This window comes from Silene latifolia, chromosome Y (assembly GCF_048544455.1).
Source record: "Silene latifolia isolate original U9 population chromosome Y, ASM4854445v1, whole genome shotgun sequence".
NCBI classification, from domain to species: domain Eukaryota; kingdom Viridiplantae; phylum Streptophyta; class Magnoliopsida; order Caryophyllales; family Caryophyllaceae; genus Silene; species Silene latifolia.
Window position 1 is genome coordinate 458139282 of NC_133538.1, and position 15332 is coordinate 458154613.

Below are 15332 nucleotides of genomic sequence, written 5' to 3' on the forward strand. Positions count from 1 at the left end.
GAAAAGGGAAAGAAAAGTCCCAATTCAAGAAATCGTCAAAGAAAATTGACAAGGGAAAGGGGAAGGCCGTTGTGAATGGCAATCCCAAGGCAAAAAGTGTCAAGCTCTCCGAGGCCGAATGTTCCCATTGTAATGGAAAGGGGCATTATAGGAGGAGTTGTCCCAAATACTTGGAGGATCTCAAGGAAGGGCGTGTGACGCCTATTGATATGATTTCCTCTCTCTATGTGATAGATGTTAATTATGCTTGTACTTCCACTTGGGTAATTGATACCGGATGTGGCTCTCACCTTTGTAACCATTTGCAGGGTATAAGGGACGTGCAAGCACTAGCAAAAGGTGATGTGGATCTCCGCATGGGCAATGGTGCTAGAGTAGCCGCCGTTGCCGTAGGGATCTATGTGCTCACTTTAGCTAGTGGTTTAGAGTTGTATTTAAATAAGTGTTATTTTGTACCAACTTTAACTAAGAACATCATCTCCATTCCCGCGTTAGACGCGGAAGGCTTTTGTTTTATGATTAAGGACAAGTGTTGTACTTTTTCTTTTAATGATGTGGTTTATGGCAAGGCCATTTCAATTGGAGGCATTTTGCATTGTCGTTTAGGCCACATAAACGAAAGACGCATTAAGAGACTTGCTTCATCAAAAGTGCTCAAACCATTTGGTTTCGAATCTTATGGTACATACGAGTCTTGCCTTTTAGGCAAGATGACTCGTGCACCTTTTGCGGGAAAAGGGACACGAGCTAGTGAGGTTTTGGCTCTCATACACACGGATGTGTGTGGACCATTAACCATCATCGCTAGAGGAGGTTTTCACTACTTCATTACTTTTACTGATGACTTAAGTAGATATGGGTATGTCTATTTAATGAAGAACAAGAGTGAAGCCTTTGACAAGTTCAAAGAATTTCAAAAAGAAGTAGAGAACCAATTGGATAAAAAGATAAAGACCCTACGGTCCGACCGTGGCGGTGAGTATCTAAATATTGAATTTGATTCACACCTAGAAGATTGTGGTATAATATCATAATGGACTCCTCCTGGCACACCGCAATTAAATGGTGTGGCCGAAAGGAGAAACCGAACTTTACTTGATATGGTTCGGTCAATGATAAGTCTAACTGAGCTTCCTAGTTCATTTTGGGGTTTTGCCCTCTTGTCTGCAGTATTTTCACTAAATCGAAGCCCGACTAAAGCGGCCGATAAGACTCCATATGAGATATGGACAGGGAAAGTCCCTCATTTGTCATTCATGCGTATTTGGGGTTGCGAAGCATACGTTAAGATCAAGTCTGGCAATAAGCTTGCACCCAGGTCTGACAAATGTCTTTTTGTAGGATATCCAAGGGAAACACATGGCTATTACTTCTACAATAAACACGAGAACAAAGTGTTTGTGGCTCGTGATGCTATCTTCCTAGAAAAGGAGTTTATTTCTAGGAGACAGAGTGAGAGAAAATTTGAACTTGAAGAAGTTCGAGAGCCACAAACCGAGAATGAGGTCGAGGAGAACGTGGAGGATAGCATTCCCTCTTCCTCTGAAACGGTAATTATTCTTAGAAAGTCAAGTAGTATTTCTAATCCACCTGACCGTTACCTTGGTAACATCGAAGAGGATGGTGTTTTGTTACGTTTTGAAAGTGATGAACCCACTACCTACAAATCGGCTATGTCTAGTCCCGACTCCTCGCTTTGGCTAGAAGCCATGCGGTCCGAAATGGATTCCATATACGAGAACCAAGTATGGAACTTGGTGGATTTACCTGAGGGAGTGCGACCCCTTCAGTGTAAATGGATATATAAAACTAAGCTCGGCGTGGATAAATATGTGGATGTTTACAAAGCTAGATTGGTGGCAAAAGGTTTCACCCAAGTTCATGGTTTACACTGTGACGAAACCTTTGCTCCAGTCGCTATGCTTAGGTCCATCAGGATAATCTTAGTGGTTGCCGTATTTCATGATTATGAGATTTGGCAAATGGATGTCAAAACCGCCTTCTTGAATGAGATTCTAGAAGAAGAGGTGTACATGATACAACCTGAAGGTTTTGTTGAAACATCTAACCCTAAGAAGGTGTGTAAGCTTAAGAAGTCCATTTATGGTCTTAAGCAAGCATCTAGGAGTTGGAATCATCGCTTTGATCATGTTATTAAACAATACGGTTTCACTAGAAGTGTGGAAGAACCGTGTTTATACATGAAGTTTAGTGGGAGTAAGGTTGCATTCCTTGTCCTATATGTGGATGACATATTGCTCATTGAGAATGATGTTCCATCACTCACTTCCATTAAGGAGTGGCTAGGGAAAGACTTCCAAATGAAGGACTTGAGAGAGGTACAACGATTCTTAGGTATCCGGATCTATAGGGATAGGTCCAAGAGGATACTAGCATTGAGTCAAGAAGCTTATATTGACAAAGTTCTTGACCGGTTCAATATGAAAGACTCCAAGAGAGGATTTCTACCTATGGGCCAAGGGATTACTTTGAGCAAGTCACAGTCTCCCTCTACCCCTAAGGATATTGAACACATGAAGACCATCCCTTATGCTTCCGCTGTTGGGTCTATCATATATGTTATGATTTGCACTCGTCCCGACGTTGCGTATGCCTTGAGCATGACAAGTCGGTATCAAGCCAAGCCTGGTGAGAGTCACTAGATAGCCGTAAAGAACATCCTTAAGTACTTGAGAAGGACTAAGGATTCGTTCTTAGTGTTTGGAGGAGAAACTGAGTTGCGTGTAAGAGGTTACACGGACGCAAGTTTCCAAACCGATCGGGATGACATGAAATCCCAATCCGGCTATGTGTTTATGCTAAATGGAGGAGCTGTTTGTTGGAAGAGCTTCAAGCAAAGCGTTACCGCGGATTCTACAACAGAGGCTGAGTACCTTGCAACGTCTGAGGCTGCGAAGGAAGCTGTTTGGATTAGGCAATTTATGGAGGGGCTAGGAGTAGTCCATTCCGCCACAGATCCTATCACTCTATATTGTGATAACAGTGGAGCTATTTTTCAAGCCAAAGAGCCGAAGTCTAGTAACAAATCTAGACACATTGAAAGGAAATACCATGTAATTAGAGATTATGTGGAAAGGAAGGAAATTGACATTTGTAAGGTTGGGACAGATGATAATATTGCTGATCCTCTAACAAAGCCTTTATCAAAGGCTAAGCATGATGGTCATGTCGTCGCAATGGGATTGAAACGAGTACCAGATTTTCTTTAGTTTATGGATATGTAATAATTGGATAGTGTATCTCTTATTATATATATGATAATCACATTCATTGTTTTCGCAATCATTCTTTTATGAATCTTTTATTTAGTGTGACTAAATTTTAATACCTTGTTTATCTGAATAAGTTGTGGAGACAATGTTGAACACTATTCAAGTGAATAAGATGAACATTGTATTTTGTCCCTAGTCACTTAATGAGGTGACGTCTCGGAGTGACTAGATTGTAAGTCGATTGATGGTTGTTCAACACCATAAGGTCATATGTGATGACTGTCGATTACATAGGCGAGTGTGTGACACTTTGCGGACAAGTGACCATTTAGAGAGTCCCTAAGTTCTATTATAGACGCCTGGTCGTGGCGGGGATCTCTAAGATGTTCAAATGAGTCGATTGTTTTGACTGGAGACTATTATCTGAGCAGGTGCAGATTCCGAGTGACTTTGATTTTTGTCCTAGGTCGTGCCGTGAAAGGAGGCCAAAAGGGCATTTACTAGGTCATGGTGAGTGTGCAATAGGATAGATAGGGCATACAGGAATTGTCCATCCACGTTGGGTAACTATATCTCAAGGCCACTCGAGGAGTTAATGACTACAAATGCGTGGCCACTCTCGGAAGTAATCTGTGAGAGATTTTTCCGGCCAGGTAGTCACACTCCCGATCGAGAAAACCACTCGCGATGTGTTCATGTGCAAGTGCGACCTGAAAGACACCTTGCATTGAGTGGGAGATTAAAACGGACAAGAGAATTGGTAGCGCACACCTTGTGTCGGACAAGTGGGAGATTGTTGGAGTTAGTGTCCTCCACAATAGTGCGTTAACATAATAAATCTCATTAATGGAATATCATCAGATATTTAATTATTTGATCCTCGTCAGTTGATTAACATAAATCGATAACGGATGGCTGACTAGAGTTTGACGTTATTGTCGTGAGACAGCGGTGATCAACTGACCCCTTTCGGTCACACCTAAAGGAACGATCCCCAATTGATAACTAATTAATTGTATGAGATACAATTTGTTTAGTCCCTTGATATATAGACTAAGAGGTTAGTCGATTATTTTTAGAGAGATTTCGAGTTGCGAACTCGAGGAGTGATTATTATTTTTAATTATGCGATAATTAAATAATAAGTTTTGGGAAACGGGTTTTAGTTAATTAACTGTTAATTTACTAAAATTGTACTAATTGATTAATGTGATTAATATTAGTACGTAAATAATATGTGTAGTGGTACACCTATATTTACGGAGTGAATTGGATGAATTAATTATGGAAGTATTTAAACATGATAAGATGTTTAAAATAATAATTTCACGGATTTGTGCGATAAATATAAGAACCAACATGGACCCGTATATGGTCAAGTGGACCGTGTAAAATAAGTGTAGTGGATGATTACTCACATAATCATTCTACCTTATTTTGTATACTACCATAATTAATCTTATACAACATTTTTCATGTGATGTAAGATAAAAATATAAGACAAAATTCTCCACTTCCACACTCCATCCACCCGCCACTTTTCCTCCTATATACTCCATCATTTGTTCACATTTTCACTCTACCTCACTTCTTTACTCTACCATTTGCATGTGAACAATAATTCATCTACCTTCTCTCTAAAATAATAACTATCAATATTTACTAAGTTGTTAGTAAACAAAAATAATAACTAAAATTGTTAGTATTATTTACATATTATCAAGAGTTTATTTTACAAGTATCTAGTTAGTATTTGTAAGATAATTTGTGGGTGTAGTTCTTGGGTGCAACTTGAAGGAGGCTTTCTTTTTGAAGGTTTTTCAAGGAGGATCATCCATATCATTTTAGCTCAAGAAAAAACTAGTAAGGAGAACTAGTTTGTGCCCATTTTACCATATATTCAATGTATGAAAATTGTTTTTCCTTATACTTTCATTTTTATGCTTTCATATTAACATGCATGTTACATAGATCACCTAAATGACAATTTATGAGATAAATTAATTTTATTAGAGAGTCTAATATGGATATATGATCTTTCAATAGTGACTTACGCAGACGACAGACATGAGTAGGGGCAGATTTGTCAACGAATCCTGGGGTTTGATGCATATAAACAGTCTCAGCTAGGTCACTGTGAAGGAATGCATTTTTGACATCAAGTTGGTGAATTTCCCAGTTATGAGATACAGCAAGACTAAGAACAATGCGAATTGTAGTAGGTTTCACAACAAGACTAAAAGTTTCATCGCAATCAATACCAACCTGTTGAGATTTCCCATTAACAACGAGGCGAGCCTTAGAACCGTTGCAAAGAACCATAAAGGCGGATTTTATGTCGAAATAACCATAAACAACAAATAATGTTAGCATCACTCGGCCTAGGCATCAAGTCCCAAGTGTGATTCTCAATTAATGCACAATATTCGTCTTTCATGGCAGCATTCCAATTCGAGTCACGAAGAGCCTCATGAGGTGATTTGGGTAAAGGGGATAAAAGTTGGGTTTGCGTGGCAAGGAGGGATTTGGGTTTAAATATTTCGTTCATCGCACGAGTGCTCATCGTGTGAGGACGAAAGGGAGGGGTGGAGGCGGTGGTGGTGGCGGTGGAGAGGGAGTAGGCTGGGGTGGGGATGTGGGGGTGGATGTAGTGGGCGAAGGGTTAGATGAAACAGGGGAGGGAGTAGGAGTATGTGTGGGTGAGGCAGGGGAGGTTTGGGTGGTCGAGGTTATGGGTGATTGAGAAGAGAGGGGAGGGGTGTGAGGTTCGGGTGATCGGGTGGGGGAGGGAGTCATGGCGGGTTCGGGTTCGGGTGTGGGTATGGGTGGGGGTTGGGGCGGTGTGGCAAAGTGGTTGAGTAGGAGGGGATTGACGGGGTCAAGGAAGGAGTAAGTGGCAGGTTTAAGTGAGGAGGACTCAGCGAAGGGGAACTTCGACTCATCGAAGGTAACGTGATGCTAAATATGAATTTTACCCGTGTTGAGATAAAGACACCTATACCCACGATGTTGAGGTGAGTAACCTAAGAAGACACACATAGTGGAATGTGGAGCTAATTTGTGGGGTCGTTTGGCGGACATGTTTGGATAGCAAGCACAACCAAAGACGCGAAGATGCTCGTAAGACGGTTCTTTAGCAAAGAGAGCGGAAGTGGGTGAACGATAATGGAGGATTTTAGTAGGGAGAATATTGTGGAGATGAACCGCAGCATGAAGAGCATCGACCCAAAAAGACGAGGGAACAGAAGCATGGTAAAGGAGAGCAAGAATAATTTCATTAATTCGGCGAATCATACGCTCGGCTTTCCCGTTTTGTGAGGATGTTTGTGGGGATGAGAAACGAAATTGGAGACCGGTTTAATTTGCAAAGGATTTGAAAGAGCTATTATCAAATTCACGACCCAAGTCACATTGAAAATTCTTAATGGAAGACTGAAATTGAGTACGTATATAAGCTGTAAATTGTCGGAATTTTGTGTAAACTTCTGATTTTGCCGCTAGTGGATAAACCCAAACAAATTGTGTAAAATTATCAATAAGAATAAGATAATACTTGTATCCAGTTTTACTTAAAATAGGGCTAGTCCACAAATCTGCATGAATAATATCAAACGGTGCAAGAGTAACAGAGGACGAATCATGAAACGACAATCGTTTATGTTTGTTAATTTGACACGAATGACAAAGACTTGAGCTAGACTCTTTATTACAGCTGATGACACACTGACTCTTAAGAACTTGAAGAATATTGGACCCGGGGTGGCCAAGACGATTATGCCAAACATCATTTGAGGAGACGAGGAGACCATGACCGTGACTAGGGGAAGAAGAGGACTTTGAAGACTCGGTGGACACGAGATAAAGTTCGCCATTACTATCACTCCTCAGGATCGTAGTCCCATTCTGAAGATCCTTCATAGAAAAACCAAACGGGTCAAATTCAACAGAGACATTGTTATCTTTTGTAAATTGACGGACATAAATTAAATTTTTGATTATTCGGGGTGTGTATAGCACGTTTGTAAGGTATAAAGTTCGGTTTTTGGCATTAAGGCCAGAAGTTCCCGAGCCCCGGACAGGAATGCTATGGCCATTACCAACTAAAATAGACCGAATATTATGTGCATTAGAACTTTGTGTCCTTTGGCGTGTAGTGTGAAGAGGCGAACCCATGATGCATACGTAACCTTTGTTCCATCGAGAACGCGGACCTTATTCTGTATATTGGATACCGTGTAGACGGGATGTAAGGATGGTTTTGGGGAGATGACTGGTGTGGTTTCTTTGTCACCCATCGAAATGGATGAAGGCAGAAAAAAAATGAAGAGGTGAGGATCGATCTAGGGTTTAGAGACCTACACTGATACCATATTAGTTTGTAATCCCCTGAATTGGGATGAGATTGTATTACGTATATATAGTATCATATAAGATATGTGACAAACATAACTACCCTAAATACAAGGCTAGACTAAGGCAAGTATCAAGGAGAAATATTTACTTAACTAATTTACATATAATCATATTCACACTAATATAGTATCATACAAGATATGTGACAAGCAAAACTACCCTAAATACAAGGCTAGACTAAGTCAAGTATCAAGGAGAAATATTTACTTAACTAATTTACATATAATCATATTCACACTAATAGTGTGAAGAACACATTTTATCAATAACGTAAAATTAAATAATATTTTATAAATTATGATCATGAAGATAGAGCAATTGGTCACCTTATTTATTAATTATTTCGCGTTTTAAATTATTTTTTTTCTGAGTTTACCATGACTTAGGCACGTACATAGGTCATAGGGACAAAGTTGAAGCCGCATTTTGCATCATTATTGGACAATCTGCGTTCAAATGTGTCCATAGTTGGCATTTGGCTACGGAGTACTATTTATGCATAAGAGAATTTGAAAAACGTATATTTCGTAATATACTTGGACAAATTATTACTCTAGATTGCGCGAAGTAGGGCTGGTCAAATTAATCATGCGGGCGGGTTTGGGTCGGGTCGGGCAAAACTTTGTGCTTGTCTACATGACTACATGTGATTACTCTTGCAGGAAATGTGAACTTATCTAACCAATAATAATCTTAATTGAGACGTTGTATAGGTACACTGTCCTAAGTCAGTTAGATCCCCACTATGATGCCCCACTGCTCATTGGTCACCAACTCCAGGGTTAACGTCTCCTTCCGTACTATGTTTGCACACCAAAGACGAAAGTGAGAACTGTTCACAATATGTAGAATGAAGTAGATAAAAGAGTGTAATACTACGGTTTTATGAGCCTCTGGGTACTCTATCGAGTGGGCCTTACTCTGTCGAGTAAGGGTGTTTTACGATTTAAAACAGTTTCTGACCTGTTGGGTGCTCGATCGAGTAGGCGGCACTCGATCGAGTATGTTAGCTACTCGATCGAGTAGCCGGTTTACGGGGGGATGATTTGTCGGGTTTTGTTAATAATGCGATTTAATATATAAACCTTCCGTCACTTTCTTAATACACTTTTACAAACCTAATTACTTTCAAAAGAGAAAACAATCTACGTTCTTCGCATCAATCGCATTATTGGCAAATCTCGGAGCTTGGAAGGCCGGAATTCACCTTTATTTACACCTTTGTGATCCTTGCGTCGAGGGTAAGATCTACGTACTGTTTTTATGGTATTTCGCTAAAGTTAGTTAAACCCTAATTTGGGGATTTGGGGTTTTTGTTGTGTTTCTTGATTGGTAGTAATTGTATGATTGTATGTTAGGAGGAGGATTCGTAGAAGAGGCCTTTTGATAACAGCTGTTGAGATCGTCTGACTGTGTTGCTTTCCAGGTAGGGTTTCCCTACTCAGTACTAGTCCCATAATGTGTTGGTGGTGATTTGTGTTTATTGATTGTTATCATACGAGTATTGTGACGGTTGTTGGTGTTGAATGCTGTTCAGTATTTGTGATTGTTTGTATCTGTCTGTGTTCTTCGGGGCGCATCCCTGGCTGAGTGGAGTCACTTGCGGGAGTGGCTTCACGCCTATTATTCGCCTTCTGTGGAACCCGCCACAGAAGGGATGTTCAAATTAATGAATTTGGGTTTATCGCTCAACGGAGATGAGCGGGGATTAGGTGGGAACGGTTGCGGTCCCCCACTGGCGGCGTGGAGTGACCTGTTGCGATGGGCACTCTGGTAGGGCTACACACTTTAGTGTGTAGTCAGTATTGTGGAGTTGGTGATGGAGTTCGGAGTATATCTGTGATGTTTGAGTTGTGTTGATTGTTGTGCTGTTGGATTATATAAGTTGTGTGATTAGTACTGACCCCGTTTATTGTTTTAAAAACTGTGGTGTTCCATTTGGGGATGGTGAGAAGTTGTTGAGCAGGTATTTGTCGAGTTACATGGGATAGCTGGGATGTGCCACTTTCAGATGATAGAGTCTTCCGCTGTAGCCTGAGTAGTTTATTAGACATTTCATTTAGTTGAGTAGACAGTTGGTTTTGAGAACATGTAATCATATTTTGGTATTTGGTTTTGGATTGTATCTTATTCACTAAACTTATACTATTTACATGTTGTTTCGTTATTGTCTTATGATTATCATTGCTTCGGGGAACCGAGATGGTAACATCTTTATACCTGGGTGGTCCTGGTAAGGCACTTGGAGTATGGGGGTGTTACAAAATGGTATCAGAGAGGCGATCCTGAAACCTGTAACCAATGAATCTAATGAATATAGGGAGTCAATTAAAATGAACCCGGAGTAAAGGTGGTAGGAGCTAATGCAAACACTACAACAAATCTCTTGCATTTTTGACGCGTATGAAACCAACTTTTGACGCAAAAAAACGTCGATTATTATATTCTCGACGCTTCTTAAAAGCGTCAAAATTGTTGCCGTCAGTATTTTTTGACGCTTTTTAGCGTCACCAATTTTGACGCCTTTATGCGTCAATAATAAAAAAACTACGCTTTTAAGTGTCACTCTATGGCATAATCATGACACTAAAATTATATATTCATGACGATTTTAAGCGTCATCTATTGATTTCTCTATAACGAATTACTGTATGCATCAATTTTGTTTCACATACATCACGACGACATATATTTAATCAAAGTTTTTACATTATTGTCGACTGGGGTCGTCGTTAAATTGTAACAAAACCTCATAATTAATAGCCAAGAAAACTAGAAATTAAAATACTCATAATATAATTAAATTAGTAGTTACTACTACAATTCAAGTATTACATTATTCAACCATGCCAAAATAGAAAGAGTGTTGACTGAACTTAATCCAAAATACATATTAAAACTCAAGTTATCAAATGGTACTAGAACAAAAAATCTCTTGATAAAATAATTTGACGCGATAGTTGTAGCAGATAACATTCCGTCTCATTATTCCGGTGCGACTTGACCTTCCGAAGAATTTGAAACCTACAAATTTCAAATGAGCGCGGCGATTTAGTATCAGGTAATTCAGTTTGAGAAAGAAAATATGGTTTTAACTACAAAGTTCCACAAAAGGCAAATAAATGAAGAGAGTTTAATAGTGAAGCATTGAAATACGAAAGAGTCAAATGCCTTGTAAAAAATATTTGACCTGAATATTTATGGCGGAAAGTTCTAAAACTATATTAAAAAACAACTCAATACCTCAATCGAGAGATGTAGATCATCACAATATTATTCGTGCTTGATATCCATGTTCCTTGAAGGAGATCGTCATCGCAACCTTAGTTGTCCAATTAATCCTCTTTATGGACATCAAATAGAAGTGGGTCAGAAAAACGTTAATGAATAAGCTCAGATAAAGCAGTATGGGATTTATTCAAAGAATCACAAATAAAAGCAGTATGGACATCTAATTCACATCAAGAGTATGTAAGGCAGGTCTTCACCAAAATTCACCTCAAATAACTTGGTCTCTCCAAATAAAATATGATGTCAGTTGCATGTTAATAATTTACTTAGAAAGCAGAGCATTACTTAGTCGTCACAACGTAACAAACAAACACATGAGTTTCAGTACTACCAACTCCGCCACCAGGGTTAGAGGATCTTCGTGAACCATTTGAGCGTGAGAATAAACAAATCATTGATTAATATACACTGAATTCACTCATTCGAGATTTTGAGGAAACAAATCATTACACATTATTGATATACTATGTCCATTGCCACGATTAGAGCATTCTTCAACATCAAGCATCGGGCAAAGCTAAGACGGTGATACTTATTTGAATGTTTTCAATCATACATTGAATTCTGAATTGCCTATACTTCATAAGGTATGCTGAATTATTTATGGTTTTCTTGCACAAAGAGAAGGTAACATGCTAAGTTGCTAACCAAGAAGAACTAAACGAAAATAAGACTAACTAGCATAAGTTGCGGACTCTTAGACATTCACAATATCATCTAAAAATAAGACTTGCCATTATAAGTATATCAATGGTTTAGCATCAATTCAAGATAACAAAAAATAAAAATAAATAAACAAAGATATAAGAAAGGGCGAAAAGCCGAAAACCTGTAGTTAGACAAAAATTAACACTTTTGTGTCACTCGCCTACATATTTTGCCGAACATATTCTGCCGACATCGAAGTTTGGTAGCAATATTTCGTACTAGAATCTGCAAAAGACAAAAATATTGAAGCTAAGTTATAGAGAGGAATCTTTTTTATGTCGATTGTATAAAGAAATTCTTGTCATACACCAAAAACATCTCTACATTTCTTCAAAACATAATCTAAATCTTATTCAGGTATACTCTTATCAGTCATTAAGTGATTAATACTGAAAGTTTAACACAAAGACGCAATCAATTATTTCGATTATCGTAACTAAAATATATGAAGGGGAGCCTTAGCGCATCGGTTAAGGGGTTGTCGTACGGCCGAAAGGTCACGCGTTTAAATCCTTGTAGCGGCCTCTCGTCACAATGACAGGAAAGGTCTGCCGCTATTACACCCTTATGGTGAGCCTTGGCGGTGACGCCATTGTGCACAGGGCTGCCATGCCCTTTATTGTAACTACAAAATATCCTAGAATAATCAAAAACACTTTTTTAATAGGAGGTCCCCCATGAGATCGTTACATGGAGTTAGTTTGTAAACGCATTCAAATGAGACCGGCTACCCAACTAGCTTTATTCAACGGTCTCAAATAAAAATTCGTATTCCAATAGAAACCACCAACTTTAAATCAAGTGTAGCACAACATAGGGTGTGAATTAGAAACTTCTTATACCCACAAGAAAAAATGACAGTCCAATAAGAAACATGTATATCAGCAAAAACTAGAGGTTTTAAATACAGAGCCACATTCGAGAACGTAATATGAAAAAAACATTCATTAATACCAGTGTGAGGGACTCTGGATCCAGATAAGATGATAAATTCCATTATTGAAGATCAAATTTAAGGTTAGCAGAACAACTGCAACTAATTTAAAAGTTATCTAACTAAGAGATTTCTTTGTACTAGTTAACAATAATCACCTGCAAAATATCTACCTTCTAAAATTTAGCCCTTAAACAGTAGACATGAAAGTTGGTAGTATTTTCATTTACTGGGCAATAAGGAAGCCACAACCACTCCCTATATTATACCATATATGTTCCATACAAAAATAGAATACATCACAACTGATCAAGAATTATTCCATGCCCAAATTAAACCGTCAAAGCAGTTTTAACAGTGCACTCTAGTTATTATATATGTGTTTAACAACTCAAAGTCAATGAAATTTGAAAAATTGCAAAGAAAGAAAACAAACAAATGATCTAGAAGGCAATATAACCTTTAGTAGGCACATGAAAGATAACAACTTAGTGGTATTAGTTTCAGGTTCATACTCAGCCATTTCATCATCGCCTTCAGATGCTTAAGGTTATGGCTTAGGTCTCGGAGTTAGCCTTTCAGCCCATTTCTTTTTTGCGTTCTTTCACTTCAAGACGAGCCCTATAATAAACCAACCAAACATGAACCCAACAACAATCAATAACATCCAAAACCAGCTGGCAGCACAGAAGTTGTACTCTACGCCTCAGTTACAGTCAGTAGAAAAAACCAAAATCAAAGTTTGCACAACAAAGATGAACCACAGTTATGTAACTAAAATCTGACATGAATTCTCCTTTGAATTTATAGTTCGATCAACTAAAAAATGTTCAGTAAATTAATGAGTTCAAGTGGAGAACTTCATTGCAACCAATAATTATAGTTCAGTTACTAATCCAGATTTCTATCCGTAAATGACAAAGTTAACTCGCAGTTTCAAAGATTAATTGAAAGGGAAAAAAAAATGAAACATGGGGGCGAGAAATCGAGAATGACCGACAACGTACTAGTATAAGAGGCGTAACCAAATCAATACAAACTCAAAAACTCAAATTGGGCGCCATAATTCTCCCATATTGACTAATTGACGATGCACCTATAGTCAAGATATTAGATACGGAGTTCAATAATGAACAAAAACACTAGATCCAGCTTTATAAATAGAAAACAAAGGAATCTAGAGCAACAATAAATCAATTAAAAAATAAACGCAGCAAATATATTCGAAACAAACCTTTGTCTTAATTTGTAACTGGGTGATTGCATGAATCCAAATTGAATCAATTGTTAATAGTAATTGAACAACTAGCGCAGCCGGTAATAATTTAGGGGTTTGTTTTAATCGATTATTGCTAGTCATCGATTATTTTTGAGAGATTTTTGATTATTGTAGCAGTAATCGATCATTGTTGAGAGATTTTTGCAGTTAATCGTATTATTTAGGGTTTTGTCATGGAAAATAGAAAATGGGAGACGAAGATGAAGAAACGCATAGTTGAGGCGGAATATCCTAGGCGCGTTGGACTTTTAGGTGAATTTTCAATTTTTACTAATTGCGCTCAAATCAAAATTAAGCGTAAGTGGCAATGACATTATAAGGCGTCATAACAGGACGGAAAGTACATTATGAGGTCGACGCTCTACTATAGCGTCAATAGTGAAGCGTCATAAATACAAGGGATTTGTGGTAGTGAAAGGCTTGGGAGACGTCCTAAAGTCGCGAACTCGCCCTACAATTTTTTGAACCGGTCACATGGGGGGTATATGTCAAAGTTGTATGTGGTGTTTACTAGTTTGTATGGAATGTGACGATATATGTTGTGAATTGTTAGATGTTGGGAGTAGAGATCGAAAACGTGATTGAAAAATTTGGTGGGGTGTGTTTGTATGTTGGTTGCATAAAGAAGCATGATGGATGTTTACTAGGTGGCATTTGATAACATGAAATAGTTGTTTTGTTGATTGAATGAGGAGTTGTGTAGAATTGCATGCGTAGTTAGATTATAATATGGAGCTTATAAGTTGTATAGTATGTTGGGATATGAGAGATAACATGTGGGTAGTATATACGAGTCAGCATGACTCGATCGAGTAGCGGGTACTCGATCGAGTAGATGAGGAACTCGGTCGAGTGGGTCTGACTCGATCGAGTGGGTAATTGACGTTTTTATAACCAGAATCGCGTTTTTGGGTACTCGATCGAGTATATAGGGCACTCGATCGAGTAGGGGGTCACTTGATCGAGTGGTCAAAGTACTTGGTCGAGTATGTTAGAGATCGAAGGTCCGTTTTGGGTCCGAGGTCGGGGCACTCGATCGAGTATGGTGGGCACTCGATCGAGTAGCCTCTACTCAATTGAGTAGGTTTAGGCACTCGATCGAGTGTGTTAAATGATCTGTTTTTCGTGTTTTGGGGTTATAGTGCGTATGTTTATATCTACCCTTTCTTATATAGTTTCAAGATGCCGCCCAAGAAAAACGCTTTGTATGCGAGAGCTGAGAACATGAACATCGATGATGTCGTTAAGATGTTGGAGCATCAGGATGCTCTTACGGAGGCCCTAAAGAGAGTGGGAAAGGATAAGGTGGTTGATCACTCTAAGATCAGCCTTTATATAGCGAGGTTTAACCCAAAAGAGTACAAGGGGACCGGGGAGCCAAATCTTCTTGACAATTGGCATCGTGAGATGGAGAACATACTAGACCTAGTACACTGTCCTGATGAGATGAGAGTAGAACAAGCTGCGTTATACT

General features: G+C 38.8%; 1 long non-coding RNA gene across 1 annotated transcript; it reads right to left on the reverse strand.

The window, feature by feature from the left end:
- Positions 1–10425: 10425 nt before the first annotated feature.
- LOC141627084 (uncharacterized) lies at positions 10426–14076 on the reverse strand. Its single transcript, XR_012536639.1, has 5 exons — positions 13814–14076; positions 13040–13200; positions 11767–11870; positions 10890–10989; positions 10426–10670 (listed from the first exon to the last, which is right to left on the reverse strand). It is a non-coding gene; the product is annotated as an uncharacterized LOC141627084 (long non-coding RNA).
- Positions 14077–15332: the final 1256 nt, after the last annotated feature.